Below are 15236 nucleotides of genomic sequence, written 5' to 3'. Positions count from 1 at the left end.
TGAGTTGTTGAAATAATTCAAATTAATTTTAAACAAAACAATAAAATTTTATAATAATAATTTTGAAAAAATTTATCGTATAAGTCATCAAAATAAATTCATTCACATCCAACTCTAAATTCTGTAAATAAAATTCAGTAGTAAAATAAAAGATCAAGTGTACATGCGGAAAGAAAGATTTACTTAAATATTTCAGCACTAACAAACGTAAACGGTTTTTTAACATGGCAAACATAACAATTTCGATGACGTGATGCGTCATCTTCCGCGAGAGAAGTTGATTTTAATAAATAACAAAATTGAAAGGGCGGAAGTCACCCCATTTCCGCTTCTATGTGACGCATGTCAATTGTGTGTGTGGAGTGTGTGATGAGATGGGACGCTCGAAGTGTAACACCCACGCGTAAACCGGTGAAAGTTCCATTCAAGTATATAAATCTCAATGTCCGGCGTGCGCGTCCTCCTCCGCGCAACGTTGTCGGCTGAAGATCTATTTATATTTCACGCGAAGGTCTGCGCAAAAAAGAATAAGAGAAACCGAAGCGTCATCTTGCGACACCAGATACCTCCCTTGCATCGAGTTATTTTTAGAACAGCCCCGGTGGAGAGAGAGAGAGAGAGAGAGAGAGAGAGAGAGAGAGAGAGAAAGAGAGAAAGAGAGAAAGAGAGACTAATCGCTTATTTAAAAAAACCGTGTAAGTTTGACTTTAAGAATTTAGAAATTTTAATTAAATTAATGCGGCAATTTTCAACAAAAATATTACACATAATATTGTAAATTACATTTTGTATAAATATGATAATAACATCAAATATAATAACATTGTAAATTTAAATAATAATTTCTAATATTAAATTAAATATTATGTGTAACTATTTGTCCCCAAATTTATTCAGCTTTGCGATTTATTATTTTCTAAGAAAATTAAATTACGTCAATTAGGAAAAAATTGTGTAAAATATTAATAGAGCATGTTCCTAATAAAATTATGCATACGACTACATTATACATGTTATCTAATATAATTACTAACACTATATTAAGTCTTGCATCGATTTTAATTTCTCAAATCTTAGAAACTTACTTATTGTATTGCATCTTAAATAATTAATTAGTCTTCCTCACGCACTCAGTGTTCATGTGAAATCATGTTAAACTTTGAGGCGTGAAGGGGTGAAAGACACCGTGGGGTCGGACAATCCGACCCAGTAGCAGCTGCTTGCCTGCGACATCCGAGGTCGTGGCACCTACGTGACGGTACCTATCTACCCACCTCGCAAGGTGCGTGGAGGTGTCCGTGAGGTAGCGCGCGCTCCCCCGCACCTGCGGCCACGCTTGCGCGCCGGACCACGCAGCCGAGGGTGGTGGTGTACCAGGGGAGAGGGTACGAGGTAGCCCGCTACGGCCGGGTCGACGCCGACGACTGTCAGAACGGCGTCGCGACGCGAGCCTTCCGCGTCCGTCGGTCTTATCCAGCGCGCGCTATCCATCCGGTTCAGGTGTGCACGGCTCGAAAAGATACCGGAAGGACCAGGGAGAAATTCGCACCTGTTACATCCGAGAAGAATACTCGCGACAGACGGCTGTCACCGCGGGGAAGTACACGGAGGGACGTCGCGACGCCGAAGTCGTCACGACGGCGTAACAGGTACGCGTTATCATTTATTCTTTTTTTCCATGTCGTAATCCTCGGATCTCTCGGAAATCTGGGCGCGGATGAGCTCCGAACGATCCGTTGTTGTAAGACAAACTTGTCGCAACGCGTATCCCGTTCGGATAATTCGCGAAGTGACGCGTTTTCCCGCGACAGAAAAATACGCTCTGCGGTGGATTTCCTGTTGCGTTGAATTACGTCGCACAACGTTTTGCGCTTTATCGCACATCGGTGTTATATCATTGTGATAATCGGCGGCAATCGCACGTAATCGATCGGCTTGATTAACCACGGCGTTCAATGAGTTCGTAACTTTCATGCCTCGTTAAATTGCTTGGTGAAAGTTACGTAAAGCTCGCATTATCTCTATCCGCAACATAATGGTTGACAGTTTTATTTTCCTCTGATCATGAATGATCATAAAAAAGTCAAAAGTCATTGATGGTTACATATAACAAAAGAAATTTCAAATATTCAATAATATATTAATTTTATTAATTATTAAAAATGACGTGCAATCAGTACAAATATAAACTAATTTCCAATTTCTGTTTTTAAATTTTTTAGCTTCAAATTGTTATATTGATCAAAACCTATAGTATAAATATAAAATTATTGTATTGTTAATAAAGTTATTCAAAAAACAACAGCTATGAATTTTAATATTGAAAAATAAGAGAATTTTAATTTTAATTTTAATTAGTGAAAGGATATTTTATTGTAGTCGTTTTAATTAATATTAAAATATGATTACAACACAAAAACAAAAGAATTTCATATATCAATTTTTAACTGCCGCTAAATAAAGTCATTAATTATTTCACGACAGGAATAAAACTGTCATTCGAGAGAAAACACGTAATTCCCATAAAATCGTCCGCGCGTAAGACAATCGAACATGTACGCCGTATTTAACTTTGTACTACTGGAAAGTAAATAACTCATCGACCTCGCTAAATCAATTCAGTCTTCGGACGAATCGGAAATAAAATTGTTCAAATATCAGTTAAGTACCACCTCCAACAATATTTGTGGAAATTCACGACATCGTGACGAGTTTGCTACTTGACGTGATTTAAAGGCATAAAACGTATTATAGAATTTATTCGAAGAGAACATAATGAATCGAATCTGATGAATTCTACGAACATCTTTGCATTCATTGAACTACCTGAATTTTTCGATATTCATGAAGTACGACTTGCATTAAAATAGTACTACTTTGCGCTTGAGACACCCCGAAGACAATCCATAATTATGTAAATTTGAAGAAACAAGTATTATAATACTTAAGTATTATAATACCAACTATAGTTGGTAAAATTTTAATTTTATTTTGCATATAATATAGATGAGAAATAGAATCTGTATTATAATATTAATAAACGATGACACCATTTTCTTTGAAAATACCTCGCTTTCAAAGGAAATTGAATTTTTCATCACAAATATTTGGCAGCGTGCCAATATTCGTGACTGTCACACACATATTGTAAAATATCCCTGAACCGCTGAGGTTAATCTCTATGACAGATTCCCGGAAAAATTCAAAGTTGATTTTTTAAAAAAAATTCCAATCTCGTATCACATATTTTACAAGTTTTACAAGTGTCTCTGCAATAAAATCTCGAATTTTTGTACATTTTAAAGAAATTAAAAATTTAATTGGCAAAAAAATATTATTTTGTAATATAATTCAAAGCTCTCAGTGTCTGATTTTAATGAAAAAAAAAACTTCAAAAACAAAATGATCAACAAATCACTAAAATTAAGATTGATTTCCGCATTACCCGCTCCGTGATAGTTGCTTATGCATGTAACCAGCTGATTTAATGTGGAATCGTGATAATCATTTATATGATGCGTTTTATGGTCGATGCGAGATGATGAAAGAAAGAGCAAATTCATAAGCTCACTGATAAGCTACGAAGAAATATTGACTATGCTCGTGACGTGCGCATAATCGTAGCTTTCTAGCCGGCTCTAACAAAGGCATGGAATAGCTCTCTAAAAACGCGTTTCTACGGAGTATCAGACCTCGAGAGGACACGTTCCACATCTTTTTATGAGAGCCTTTCGTGAGCGACCTCGAAGAGCGAAACGCGAGCACTCGCGCATTTTCTCCCGACGATCATTCAACGGCGCCGACGAGCGTTGCATTCGATGCGAGAGCACTTGCGTAATAATGATAGTTATTCATGCGGCGATAATTCATATTTGAACAAGAGTTAATTCCCGATCGACTTGGGAAGAGAGCATTCAGATTATCCAATTTCGCGACACGAAAACAACAATTTGCGATATATTATATAATAATAATAATAATAATAATAATAATAATAATAATAATAATAATAATAATAATAATAATAATAGTAATAATAAAGCAAAAATTTCTAAATTAACAAATAAATGAAAATGAGAAATGAAAAATATGAATTATCACCTAAATTAATTCATTATTATAAGTAAATAAACCGCGATGTAATTTATTAATATTTTTATATGCAGAGCGAGCAAACAGGCGGTCTTTATAGTTAAATGAAAAATATGTTTACTTTGCTAATCGATTCCAATCTGGTTTCGCAATTATGACGAGATCGTGCGAATAAATATTTTAACATGCGCGAAGTAATATAAGACTTATCTTCAGTGTGTACGATCACCGTGAGATTAAATATGTTATTAAAATTAAATAAACTTTAAATATTTTCTTTAATTTAATTTAAATAAACTTTAATTAAATACATGTTTGCGGTGACGATAAGAACGTTGTTGAAAATGCCTAACGTCATTTCTTATTTTGCGTACAGACATCGCTGTACAATGTTACTTGAAACAAAGCAATATTGCATTGCTATTATCATATGAAAAATGATCTCGAGACAGATTATTGTTATAAAAAAGAACGATGTCACCTCGCGAGAGAACTTGGCGCGAGAAAGATTACTACCGATCGAACACGGCAGTTGCCCGGACGAAACTTTCCACGGATAAAGAGCCCTATTTTCCACTGAAACATACAGATCCATTCATCATTGTTATCCGTCACTCGGATAAAACTTCGCTCATCTACGCTACTTGTATTTGTCGCAAACTTTACGCTGAAATTCGCAAGATCGGGATTCTCTTGAGAAGCTGCTGGCTGTTCCGCATAAAAAACATAACCGTTTCCGCCCCCCCCCCCCTGAATTGAAGGCCGCGACTACCGATGACGAAACGCCGTGCGCGCGAAGAAGTTGCCGCGTTTTGAAAGTGCCATAAATCGATTACGCGGTAACAATATTAAAAAGCTATTCATGAAGTTTTGCCGCTGCGCGCTACAGCCACGTTAATATTTTCACTCTCCACAAAGGTCGTATATTCGTATGAATATTGATAATACAGCTCGAGTGAGCGCGCGTGCAAGCGGTTATTAACGTTCAAGATAGAGAGAGAAAGAGTCTCGCAACTCTCAATATTTATGGTAATCATAATTGCGAGCGCTATCCAACGAGTAAATTCTCCTTGTGCGTTGAATCATGGACACCTTACGGCAAAACCGTATAGATTAAATGGGCCGCAGCTCTGCAGGCATCGCCCGCATAAATATGTTTCGTTAACAGCCACGGGGCCGGGTCAGTGATGCAAATAATTTTCTCTATTTTGCGAAACAAAAGGAATGTTTATGAAAGCATCTCGCGTGAGACTTAAACTTTATCGCAGCTGTTTCTACAGAATGAAATTTTATACACAATTATTATGCATAAGCTCTGATATAAAACAGATTTCTTTCATCTTTATTAACTATTTATGTTTTAAAATTATAGTAAATACTTTTAACGACAATCGTTATTGTAAAAAAAATATAGAGATGCGTTTAGAAAGAATTTCCTTCCAAATTGCGAACACTTTTTTTACATTTTTAAAAGTTTCAATAGAACAGATCAATGCATAGTCAGCCAATAACGCATTCAATTACACGCAGTTTATCTATTTTTCTTATATTATTTTAAAGCACAATTTCAAATTTACTATTTTTCTGGCGCAGTATATTGTATATCTAAACCTCTCTCTCTCTCTCTTTCTCTCTCTCTCTCTCTCTCTCTCTCTGCTTTATACTAACATCCCTTATCCATATATGTATGTCGATTTTTGTTAGTTTAGATTGCTCAGATACCTGATCGCAGATGTCTATATTGCATATCATCGTCAAGCGAATTGTTGTCACGCGAAGTCTGCTAACGTGTGACAGCTGCATATCGAATTCTTGTTTCGAGTATTCAACAAGTACCCTGCGACCTGCGACACGATTGAGTGAATCGAATCGACGCATCATTCGATGCACTCCGAAAATTCCGAGTGGCGTATCGAATCGCGTCCTTAGCACCAACACGCGCGCGAGCATGCCAAGCATTCCGCAACTTAATTGATCCTGCAGCTCTCGATTGGCATGTATCGTCGATAGAGATCTAATGTGATAAATAAATCTCGTAAACGGGAATTAATTTCAAGCGCTACAATGCAATAAATTAAAAAAAAATTCTGAAAATCGATTTTCTTTAATTTCAAAAAATTAATCCTTTGAATTCCACGCGCGCGTAAATAAGATAATATTAATTATTTTGTTCTTATTTTAATGCTCTTAGGTTAAGCTAAATGTGATAATCAATTCTCGTTACTTAAGAAGTTTTACGAAAATTAGAAAAGCATAGCTAATTGTATTAATTAAAGTACGTTGCTTCAACTATTTGGAGAACTATGTGTAGAATTGTTGTAAAGCACGAGTCTATCGCGACACGAGACTGCAAAAAGTTAAATCAGTTAAAAGTGGAAACGATAAATTAATAAAATTAAAGAGAGAAGGCTCAAATTATATTTAATTTTATGGTAACATTGTGCTAATTTTTATTCTCTCGATAAAAAAGATAGAGATAAAAAATGACACTATTATCCCGTACTCGAACCACGAACATATGTCTTCGATACATGTTTGATGATAATAAAGATTGATAATATATGAGGTCATCGTCGTATTACAGTGTGCGCCGCACATAGAAACGTGATATCGAGCACGAAAAATAAATTCGCAACGAGATCGCTTCCAAGAGGGAGAGTCCAATAAAACGAAATAAGTATACGAGCTACGATGTCACCTACATTTTAAAGGGTGCACGCGCCTTAACCTCGGAAAGAAGTCCAGTGCAGGACAGAGTACGTGAGCGGAGTATTCTATACGCTAAATAGACTGAGATTTCATATTTTTACCGTCACGTCGAATATCATACATCGCACAGATTCAAAATTGCTTAGCATAAACGTGTTTCCTATCCACCTAAATCTTTCGGTCACAATAATATAACTAAAAACTAAAGAAAATATGCGAAGATATATTTTATGTTTTGAGACGTGTATTATTATTTGCACTTCCTTTGTTTTCTTCACTGATAGTCTTATTCAAAAGATTGTAATCTTAGAATTCACAGTTATAATTCGAGTTCTTTCTCGTGAAAGAGGATGTACGCTTCGGCCAATTACGTAGATTTTAATTACCCTCGTCATGCGAACAATACAGCTGGAAAATTAATTACGGATTATTATCGTCGCAGCTTAACAATTGAACAGTTTTATCAAGAGACGTGTACAATCGGCTTAGTTTACGCCGACGGTAATTTTTTGAAGCTGAGAAGAAACGCTCGCGCGCGCACCGTCAATTGGATGGAAGTACCATTTGCGGCAAGCTCATGCGAGGGCAGTTCTGGGAAAATGCCGTGACCAATTAACGTTAGCGTCATCCCCGAGGAAGAAAGATACATCTGAGTGTAGAAAAACAGATGAAAAGAAAAGAACGTGTAGATGCGATTCAGCAGTAATGATAAATGTCCCGAGTGGACGCGAATCGCTTACAAAAACTATATGGATTAAACTGAATTAAAAGAAACTCATTTCTGTGAGATTTCCGCGAGCAATTCCTGCTCTGCACAATCTTATTGCACACGCGATTTTCGCGAGAGAAAATTCAAGGTTTTATTTTATTATATTTACTAAATAATATGTGTGTGTACAAATGTTTACCAAAATTATTATATTAAATGTAAAAATATTCTATATATAATTTTATGCGAGTGAATTGAAAAATGAAAGATGCGTCATTAAAACACCGTATTCAAGAGACCGTGCTAACTCGCGACAGCTCGCGAAAGTGCAAAATGCTGTTCGGCAACGTTTTAAGAGGAATGCGCAATCTTAAGAATGTAAACTTTCGCGCGAAAGAATGTCTGATCCCAAAGTCGGCCTTCCGGCTCGTTTATGAGAGAAAGAGAAAGAAGGAGAAAGGGAGTGAGAAGAGAGTACCGTTGCACGTCGCTCAATTAATCCCCTCGCTGTAATTGCAACCCGCTCTCGTTATACCTGCAAAATTAAATTCCGCATCTCCTTGGCGCGCGTCAGCCTCCTTCCCGGACATTAAGTCTGGTGAGTCGATTGCTCGCGCTTTCGAGACGGCTCGTTAATCATGCCGCAGCCAGTTAAGCCGTGGACGAAAGTTTCGTCGCGGCGCTTCTGTCCGGCGAGGATGCGACGAAGACGCACTCATCGACGACGGTGATGCTAAACGCGACAAAGTTATACTAATTCCTTTTTAAAACTTGTCATGAAAGAGTCGCGCTTTAAGGGAAATTAACGTTGCATCAACATCGCACTTTTCTCGCTTGACTTGATAAACGTTTTTCTATCTTGAGCTAAATGGGGAAAAAATAATTTCGCAAAATTCGCTCTCGAGTCCGGATAAATAAATCTCGATGCTCGCGGAATTATACGGAAATATGGATGTTAAAAAATTCTGAAAAAAAATGCTAAAATACTTATGTAATATGCAACAAATAAATAATTGGATATCGATTCGCGTTACTCCGCTTACCTTGCGGTTCGAAAGCGCAGGGAAACAAAATTTGCGCAATAGTTAAAATTAGCGATTTGCTCGCGGCGGCGAGCGCGCTCTTTGATTAATGAAATCCGTTTTATCTCGCACGTTCTTTTTTTCGACGAACCACTTGGTTTCCCGAAATAACGTTCCGCTCGTGTCTTTTTTTCCGCTCCGAATGCTCGTCTCTAACAGATAAACCCTGAAATTGCGGTGAACTAATGCGTTTCAGTAATGAGGATTTCGCAGGCGGCACGTATCTCTCTAACAATTTCATCTTATACATGCGGCGCGGCGAGTGTTAATTCGGCTTAGTAAACTGATGCTCGTACACACTGCTAACGATGAACGTTACCCTTTAATTATTCTCCACCCGTTATCGGCCCGTAAGCCTTCATTATCAAATCAACTTCCGTAGTTTGTCCAAATATTGATAATTAATATTTACACAGAGAGTGTAGTTCTGAATACTATAACGATGGTAATAAAGCCAAGTTCTGAAGTTGCTATTGGAAATCATTTTTTAATTCTTCCCTGCGATGGCAAATAATTAATAACTTTTTGATCGAATTAATTAATTAAATTTTATAATACTTTAACAAGCAAACTATTTGTAACTTTCCTCAACAGTTTCGCGTCTCTAGAATATGCAAATTTTTAGATTTTACCTCCATTTTGTCGAGAAAGAAGCAGGAATATTATACTACTGGATCGCATCTTGCGATCAAAAGGTTAAAGTTCTACATACAAAGCATTCATTTTCGATCATCAATATTGCGTATACGCGCGTGCATATGCCAAGGATGAATATGATATTGCAAACGCCTACGTCTCATGCAATGCACGACATAAAGGCCCGTGAGAAAATAGAACGCAGCCTTCGCTTGATGACTTTTGTCGTTCACTCCATATGACGGCAGCAACAGGTTCCTTTGCAGTCTTCGGAAAGTGTGTGTCGCATTAGCATTCGCGGATTCTCAGCAAATTTCATCGAGATGTTTTCATCTCGCCCCCCTATCGACATCAAAAGATCCATATCTGCGTCATTCACATTGATCGAAAATTTTGAAAATTACTCCGACTGTGCAACTCGCAAAAACTTTTGTTATTCTGAATTTCATAAAGATTCAGTATCTATAAGATTAAAAAAAATATAAGAAAATCTTAAAATTAGTCTGCCTAAAAATTTGTATAAAAGAATCAGCCTTTTCTTCCAAATAAGCGAAATTCAAGTGAATTCAAGCCGAGTTCGGAAAGGATCAAAAATTCAGAATACATTCTGTACATCCGATGGCTACATCATACCTAGTATGTCTGTGCCGCATAGCGTATTCGGAGCGCATTCGTCGCGGAACTTCGAGGACGAATTCATAACGAACTTGCTACGCGAGTCGGATGCGTCGCAGTTGCATTCTCATGGTTGCAATCATTGCAATGGCGAGAAACGCGCGGACAAACAGTTGCAAAAAGGAGAGGGAGATGAGGGATGCAGCTAGTACGTTCGTCTCGACGTGTAAAGCAGAACATCAGAATGGATCTCGCCTTCGTGTTGCTATCTGTATCGCTACCCATCATCTTTGTGCTCCGTCGGACGCGCGCGAGCATGTTATTTCCCGACGTTCGTCTCCTCGAGAGGCACAACCGCGGTGATGAATTGACGATCCTTAGATACAAGCATTAGGTAGAGGCAATCCTCGACTGAGAACGCGATCGATGTCCTCAGTGGGGAAACGCGTTTGAATATGAGCGTTAAATTTGATTCAATTGATACGATATTGATAGTGTCTCTTATTTCACGCGTTATTCAAATTCTGTTGCAATTTTAAATAGTTATCAGATTATTTTTAATAATATAAATTGTATTTTATAAAACGTAAATTATTAATATAGTGTCATTAATCTATATAGAATATTAAATAACTTTGTAGCTCCGCTTGGAAATTATAAAGCTAGAAATAAGGAAAACGATATTTATCACGAAATCGAGGAATTAAGAACTGTAAGGAAGATACTGAGGCAATTACAGTTATTTTCTTCCCTTGGACGTTTTAACTTTCCTCTCCAATAATCTTCCGTTATATAATCTTTCCGTTATACTGTTATTATACCATATACACTTTTATATTACTTATCAAATAATTACCTATCAGATAATTACAACGTAAATGTTAACGATATAGCCAGCGCGCAATTTCTCTGACGTTCAAACATTAATGACATATTACAGCTGTTCCCTTTTTTCCGAAGAGCGAGTGGAAGCTTTTTACCTTCCAATATGCACGTCACTTAGCTCTCTCCTTTTTTTCCCTCGCTATTCGCCTGCTTTTTGTGAGTCGCGCGTTTATGATTCATATCGCTGGCGACGTGGTTCATTCGGTACGCACAAAGACGACAGAAAAGACTATTATTAACCGGCGAGATTTAAGATTTCTCGATTTTCGCACGAGCGAGCAAGCAAGCGACAAAAAAAATGGATCCTTCTAGATGGAGTAAGTAAGTCAAAAAACCTCATTCCGGAGGGACGTAAAGAAGCGATAACAGGAAGGTTTTAACCTTTCGTCCAGCTCGACCGTGAAGCACGATCCCTTCGAAAGCCGCATGATGGAAACGGCTAATACGTATGGCTCCAACGTGCCTGCGATGCGTGATCGATTTTGACGAATGACTGGCACGAGCCTCGAAGGTATATATCTCGATATCGCGATCACGGCAAACGCGTGCTCTGTAACCGCAACGTGCCTCGCCTACCTCGCCGCTCGCGATAATCGTTTACAATTGCATCGATGACATACAACGGTGTAATTCCGTTTAACTTATTTTCTCCGTTTGTATCATAGTAAATTGTAATATTGTCAAAAAGCTACGGTAGCATTTCTGATGCAAAGCTAAGTGATTCGTCCATTTTCCGCACGCGACGTTTGCTTAAAACCAATATTGATGCCGCTTAGCAAATTCTGTTTAATTTATTAATGGTGCTTGTACAATATTATGTATGTACACACGATAATTATCATTAGTCGAAGAATAATCAAGAACTCATTAGCAAGATGAAGCTAGAGATATCGTGATCTACTTCAGCGCACGCGATGAGAGCTATCGACTTTATTCAATAATAATTCTGTCGCCGACAGAATTTTATTTTATTTTAGTTTTATTAATGGCTAGTTCTGAGTTATTTATTTATCCCAGGTTTCATAAAACTTGAATGCTTAATTTCAAGTATATTCGTAGCTATTTATTACCGCGATAATTCTATTCTTCTATCTCCAAGTGTTTTATTAATTATTCGGAACAATTACGTTTAATGCTCTTGAAAATTTCCTCCATTTTCTTCCGGAGTAACTTTTAAGCCTTTTGAAGCCCTCAAGCAATTTAATGCACTATTGCATATTTATATATCGTAAAATGGCAAGGCATTCGGTATTCTCGCTAGAAATAATTCGAACAGTATTGCTGTGTACAATAGAATCGGGCGCTCTTTTCATCTGACCTAATCGTGCCATTCATTCTCTACGCGAGCCACGCCTCTTTCGCTTTGGTGCACTGCTACCCGGCGACGTGCAATTTCTTTTCGAGAACAACGAGGATATTTCGCACGGAAAGATTTTCTCCGTCGCACCTGCTCTAACACGCGGTTGCAATTACACGCTTGGAGATTGCACGTGGACGTTGTATAAGATATAAGCTATTGCGACGTGGCAGCCGGGAAAAGCGAAAGCTTTTCTCTCTCTCTCTCTCTCTAGAGCTTTGCTGCGCTCGTATTGCTCTGGGCGACACTATGAGATACGCGGTTGCATTTTTTTGGAACTAAATATTCAACTGTAAATATCCCGGCAATTTAAATTAAAATTTTACTGAAGCAAAATTCATTTAAAATTAAACGCGAAATAATTTACAGGGTTTACAGCTCCGAAACTAGATTTTGCGACGAGTTCTTTGTGTTTGATGATCAATTGTTCAGAAACTACCGATTTTTAATCTCGATTTTTGTTGAAGAAAGTCCAACATTTCCGTTTCAAATGGAACAAAAAGTTCGCAGATGAAAGAAAAGGCGGTAAATACGGGACACTATGTATAATGCAAAACAACAAAGTCTTCTTTGCCGAACAACGCGCGCGCGGTTGAAAGCTCGTTATGTCGCGCTTGTATCGCACAAAATTGCGCTAAAGTGAAAATGTTCTTAACGACTGACAAACAAGCGCATGCCTGATTTCATTAAAAGCATTCACGTCAAAGGTATTCCGATTAATTTGAAAAAAAGTATCGAGATTAAATTTTGATCCGATTCGATCGCAAACGTTACGTAACGCATTACGCTTTGCGATAAGGCGCAATATCGCGAAATCGTTTCACGGCGGATTACTAGTGTTTGTTTACCACTCGTTTCGATTGCGAAATTAAATTTCATTAATGGGGGCAATAATTAAATATTGCAAGATGTGGAGAGAAACACTTTTAATCAGATTAAATTATAGTCCACGAGCAAAAAATTTTAGAAAAATTTTAAAAAATACATGAAAATATTTAAAGTAAAATTAAATTAATCCAGCTGCTTTAGTGCAGCAATCTACTTTCTGATTATTCTATTAGGAAAAAACTTTTTAATTTCACAATCAAGATAATAATGCGCGAGAACTATTATACTAATATATACATTGAAATTTTCCTTTTCTGGATTATATCAATATTTCAACCAGCAGTTCAGATTAATTCTCAATGTGGTGATATTCGAGTTCTTTCGAACAGATCAACCGATTGTTCCCTGGCGAATTTTTCCACGATCCGCAACCTCCCGAAATTCGAGATTAAATTTTATTCGATATCGAAGCCGGGTCTATGTGTCCCCGATTCGCCGATCGCGTACACGGATAACGTCTTACTCAACCGTCCCATCGGACTACTGCTGCCGAGACGAATTTCCATGCATTTGGTTAACAAAATTGGATCGCGGCAAAACGAGCGGTCATCGATAATGCAGTTAGTCTTCTATATATAAGGCTACCTCGTGGTGATATTTCTTTACTTTTCATCAGCACTGTTGAAAGCTTTCAGCATTGCTTTATCAATATGTTAATTAATTTCTTATTATTTTAGTTGTTTAATTTGTATAATTTATATTTAATTTTTATATAATTAATGAGTTTATCTATACATTATATTATGTTTTCGTGTCTATAAATAATCATTGTATCGTGTATGTTGCTATAAATTTGAAAGTTTTATTATATCTATTCAGATTATGTTTATTCAGATTATATTATATCTTAACTAATTTATTATTATTTTCTATTCTTTCCTTTGTTTCTTGCAGTGAAATAATTTTCAATCTATTTTATTAAACTCAACATCAATTACAGCGTGATGTTTGACCAAATCGAAGCACTATCCACTCGTCTCGGGTATCAACTCAGATTACCAAGTATTATAATATTAATCATGGCTAATTAATACCTAATTAGCGAGTTTGGGCGTAATTCGCGTTAGAGATTTTTCCGGACGAGTAATCCGGACATGCAATGTAATTAGCGAACGTGATGATATAATGCAGCAGACTTGTCTAATGTTAGAAATAAAGCGCGAGCATTATTAAATGAACGCGTTATTATACGAACGTAGGATGTGAATTTGCACGGTATGAAAGGATTGGCATTAATATGGAAGGATTGATACGTCATTGACACGCGTGATATACCGCAAACCATTATGCGCGAATGGATCATGGCACATCTGATGAGAATAACAACTAGCGCGCGCTTGAAGCGCGTGGTGCACGCGCTATCTCGATTCGATTAAAGATTTAACGCGTTACCTCATAAATCATTCCGTCGCGGGTGAGGGATATATGTATGTATTTTTCAGGAACAATCGATACAACGTCACGTACTTATGCGCACACCGTGTACGACGAAAATGCACACCGAGTGTCAAATTCCAGATAGATCGTGCAACAGTATTTTGCACAAGATTTAAAAGGGAGAAGATGAAAAAAGTTTTCTTCTCTTAATGTGCTTCAAATTGTGCTTTCAAGAATATAAATCTGCAAAGAATATCATAATATTGAAATATTAACTCGTCGGCTAATTAAAGGATTTTAAATTCACGAATGAGAGATATTTTATCTTTTAACAGCGGTATAAAATATGTATCTTAAGATTTATTTCTGAATTTATGTTTCTCCTATATTTCTCTTCGTCAGTGTCTAGATTTTTCCAATAAGTTTTATGTCAAAATGTATTATTAAATGTCTCTGAAGTATCAATATTTTTTGCACCACAATGCTAATTAATATTACTAGCGTCGAATTTTACATTAAATTCTACGCGTTTACATTTGCGAATACATTGTAGATACGTCATGCAGTTTTGCTTGGATATCTCTAGATCAGATATCCATTTCGAAACCTGGATTTCCCAGGGTAACTCACGCGCCGTTGGAAAGACAGACTTGCATCGTCGAACGAAAAGGCGATGTCAGAAATAGCTCTCGAGGAATACTTCCGCAAGTTTGTGTTGGTATATGTGTACGCGACGCGCGAAGTGTTTATACGCACACAATCGAAAGTGCTGAATGCATCTCGAGAGTGGGCTGCACTATCCGTATTGTACGGATTCGAGGTGATATTTGTCGCTAAAGCTGCATCGACATTTTAAGAGAATATATAATCTCGAAATATTTTAGTA

General features: G+C 37.1%; 1 protein-coding gene across 1 annotated transcript in view; it reads left to right on the top strand.

The window, feature by feature from the left end:
• The first annotated feature begins 1259 nt into the window (after positions 1-1259).
• The window catches only part of LOC105671642 (uncharacterized), a 72188-nt gene continuing 58211 nt past the window's right edge, over positions 1260-15236 (top strand). Inside the window, exon 1 of the mRNA XM_012365948.2 lies at positions 1260-1649. The gene's annotated coding sequence lies outside the window, so the exon portion shown is untranslated. The remainder of the gene's footprint in view (positions 1650-15236) is intronic.

The sequence above is a fragment of the Linepithema humile genome, chromosome 2, assembly GCF_040581485.1.
Source record: "Linepithema humile isolate Giens D197 chromosome 2, Lhum_UNIL_v1.0, whole genome shotgun sequence".
In the NCBI taxonomy this organism is placed as follows: domain Eukaryota; kingdom Metazoa; phylum Arthropoda; class Insecta; order Hymenoptera; family Formicidae; genus Linepithema; species Linepithema humile.
The sequence above is the reverse complement of the archived record's forward strand: the minus strand, read 5'-3'. Positions and strand labels throughout refer to the sequence as shown.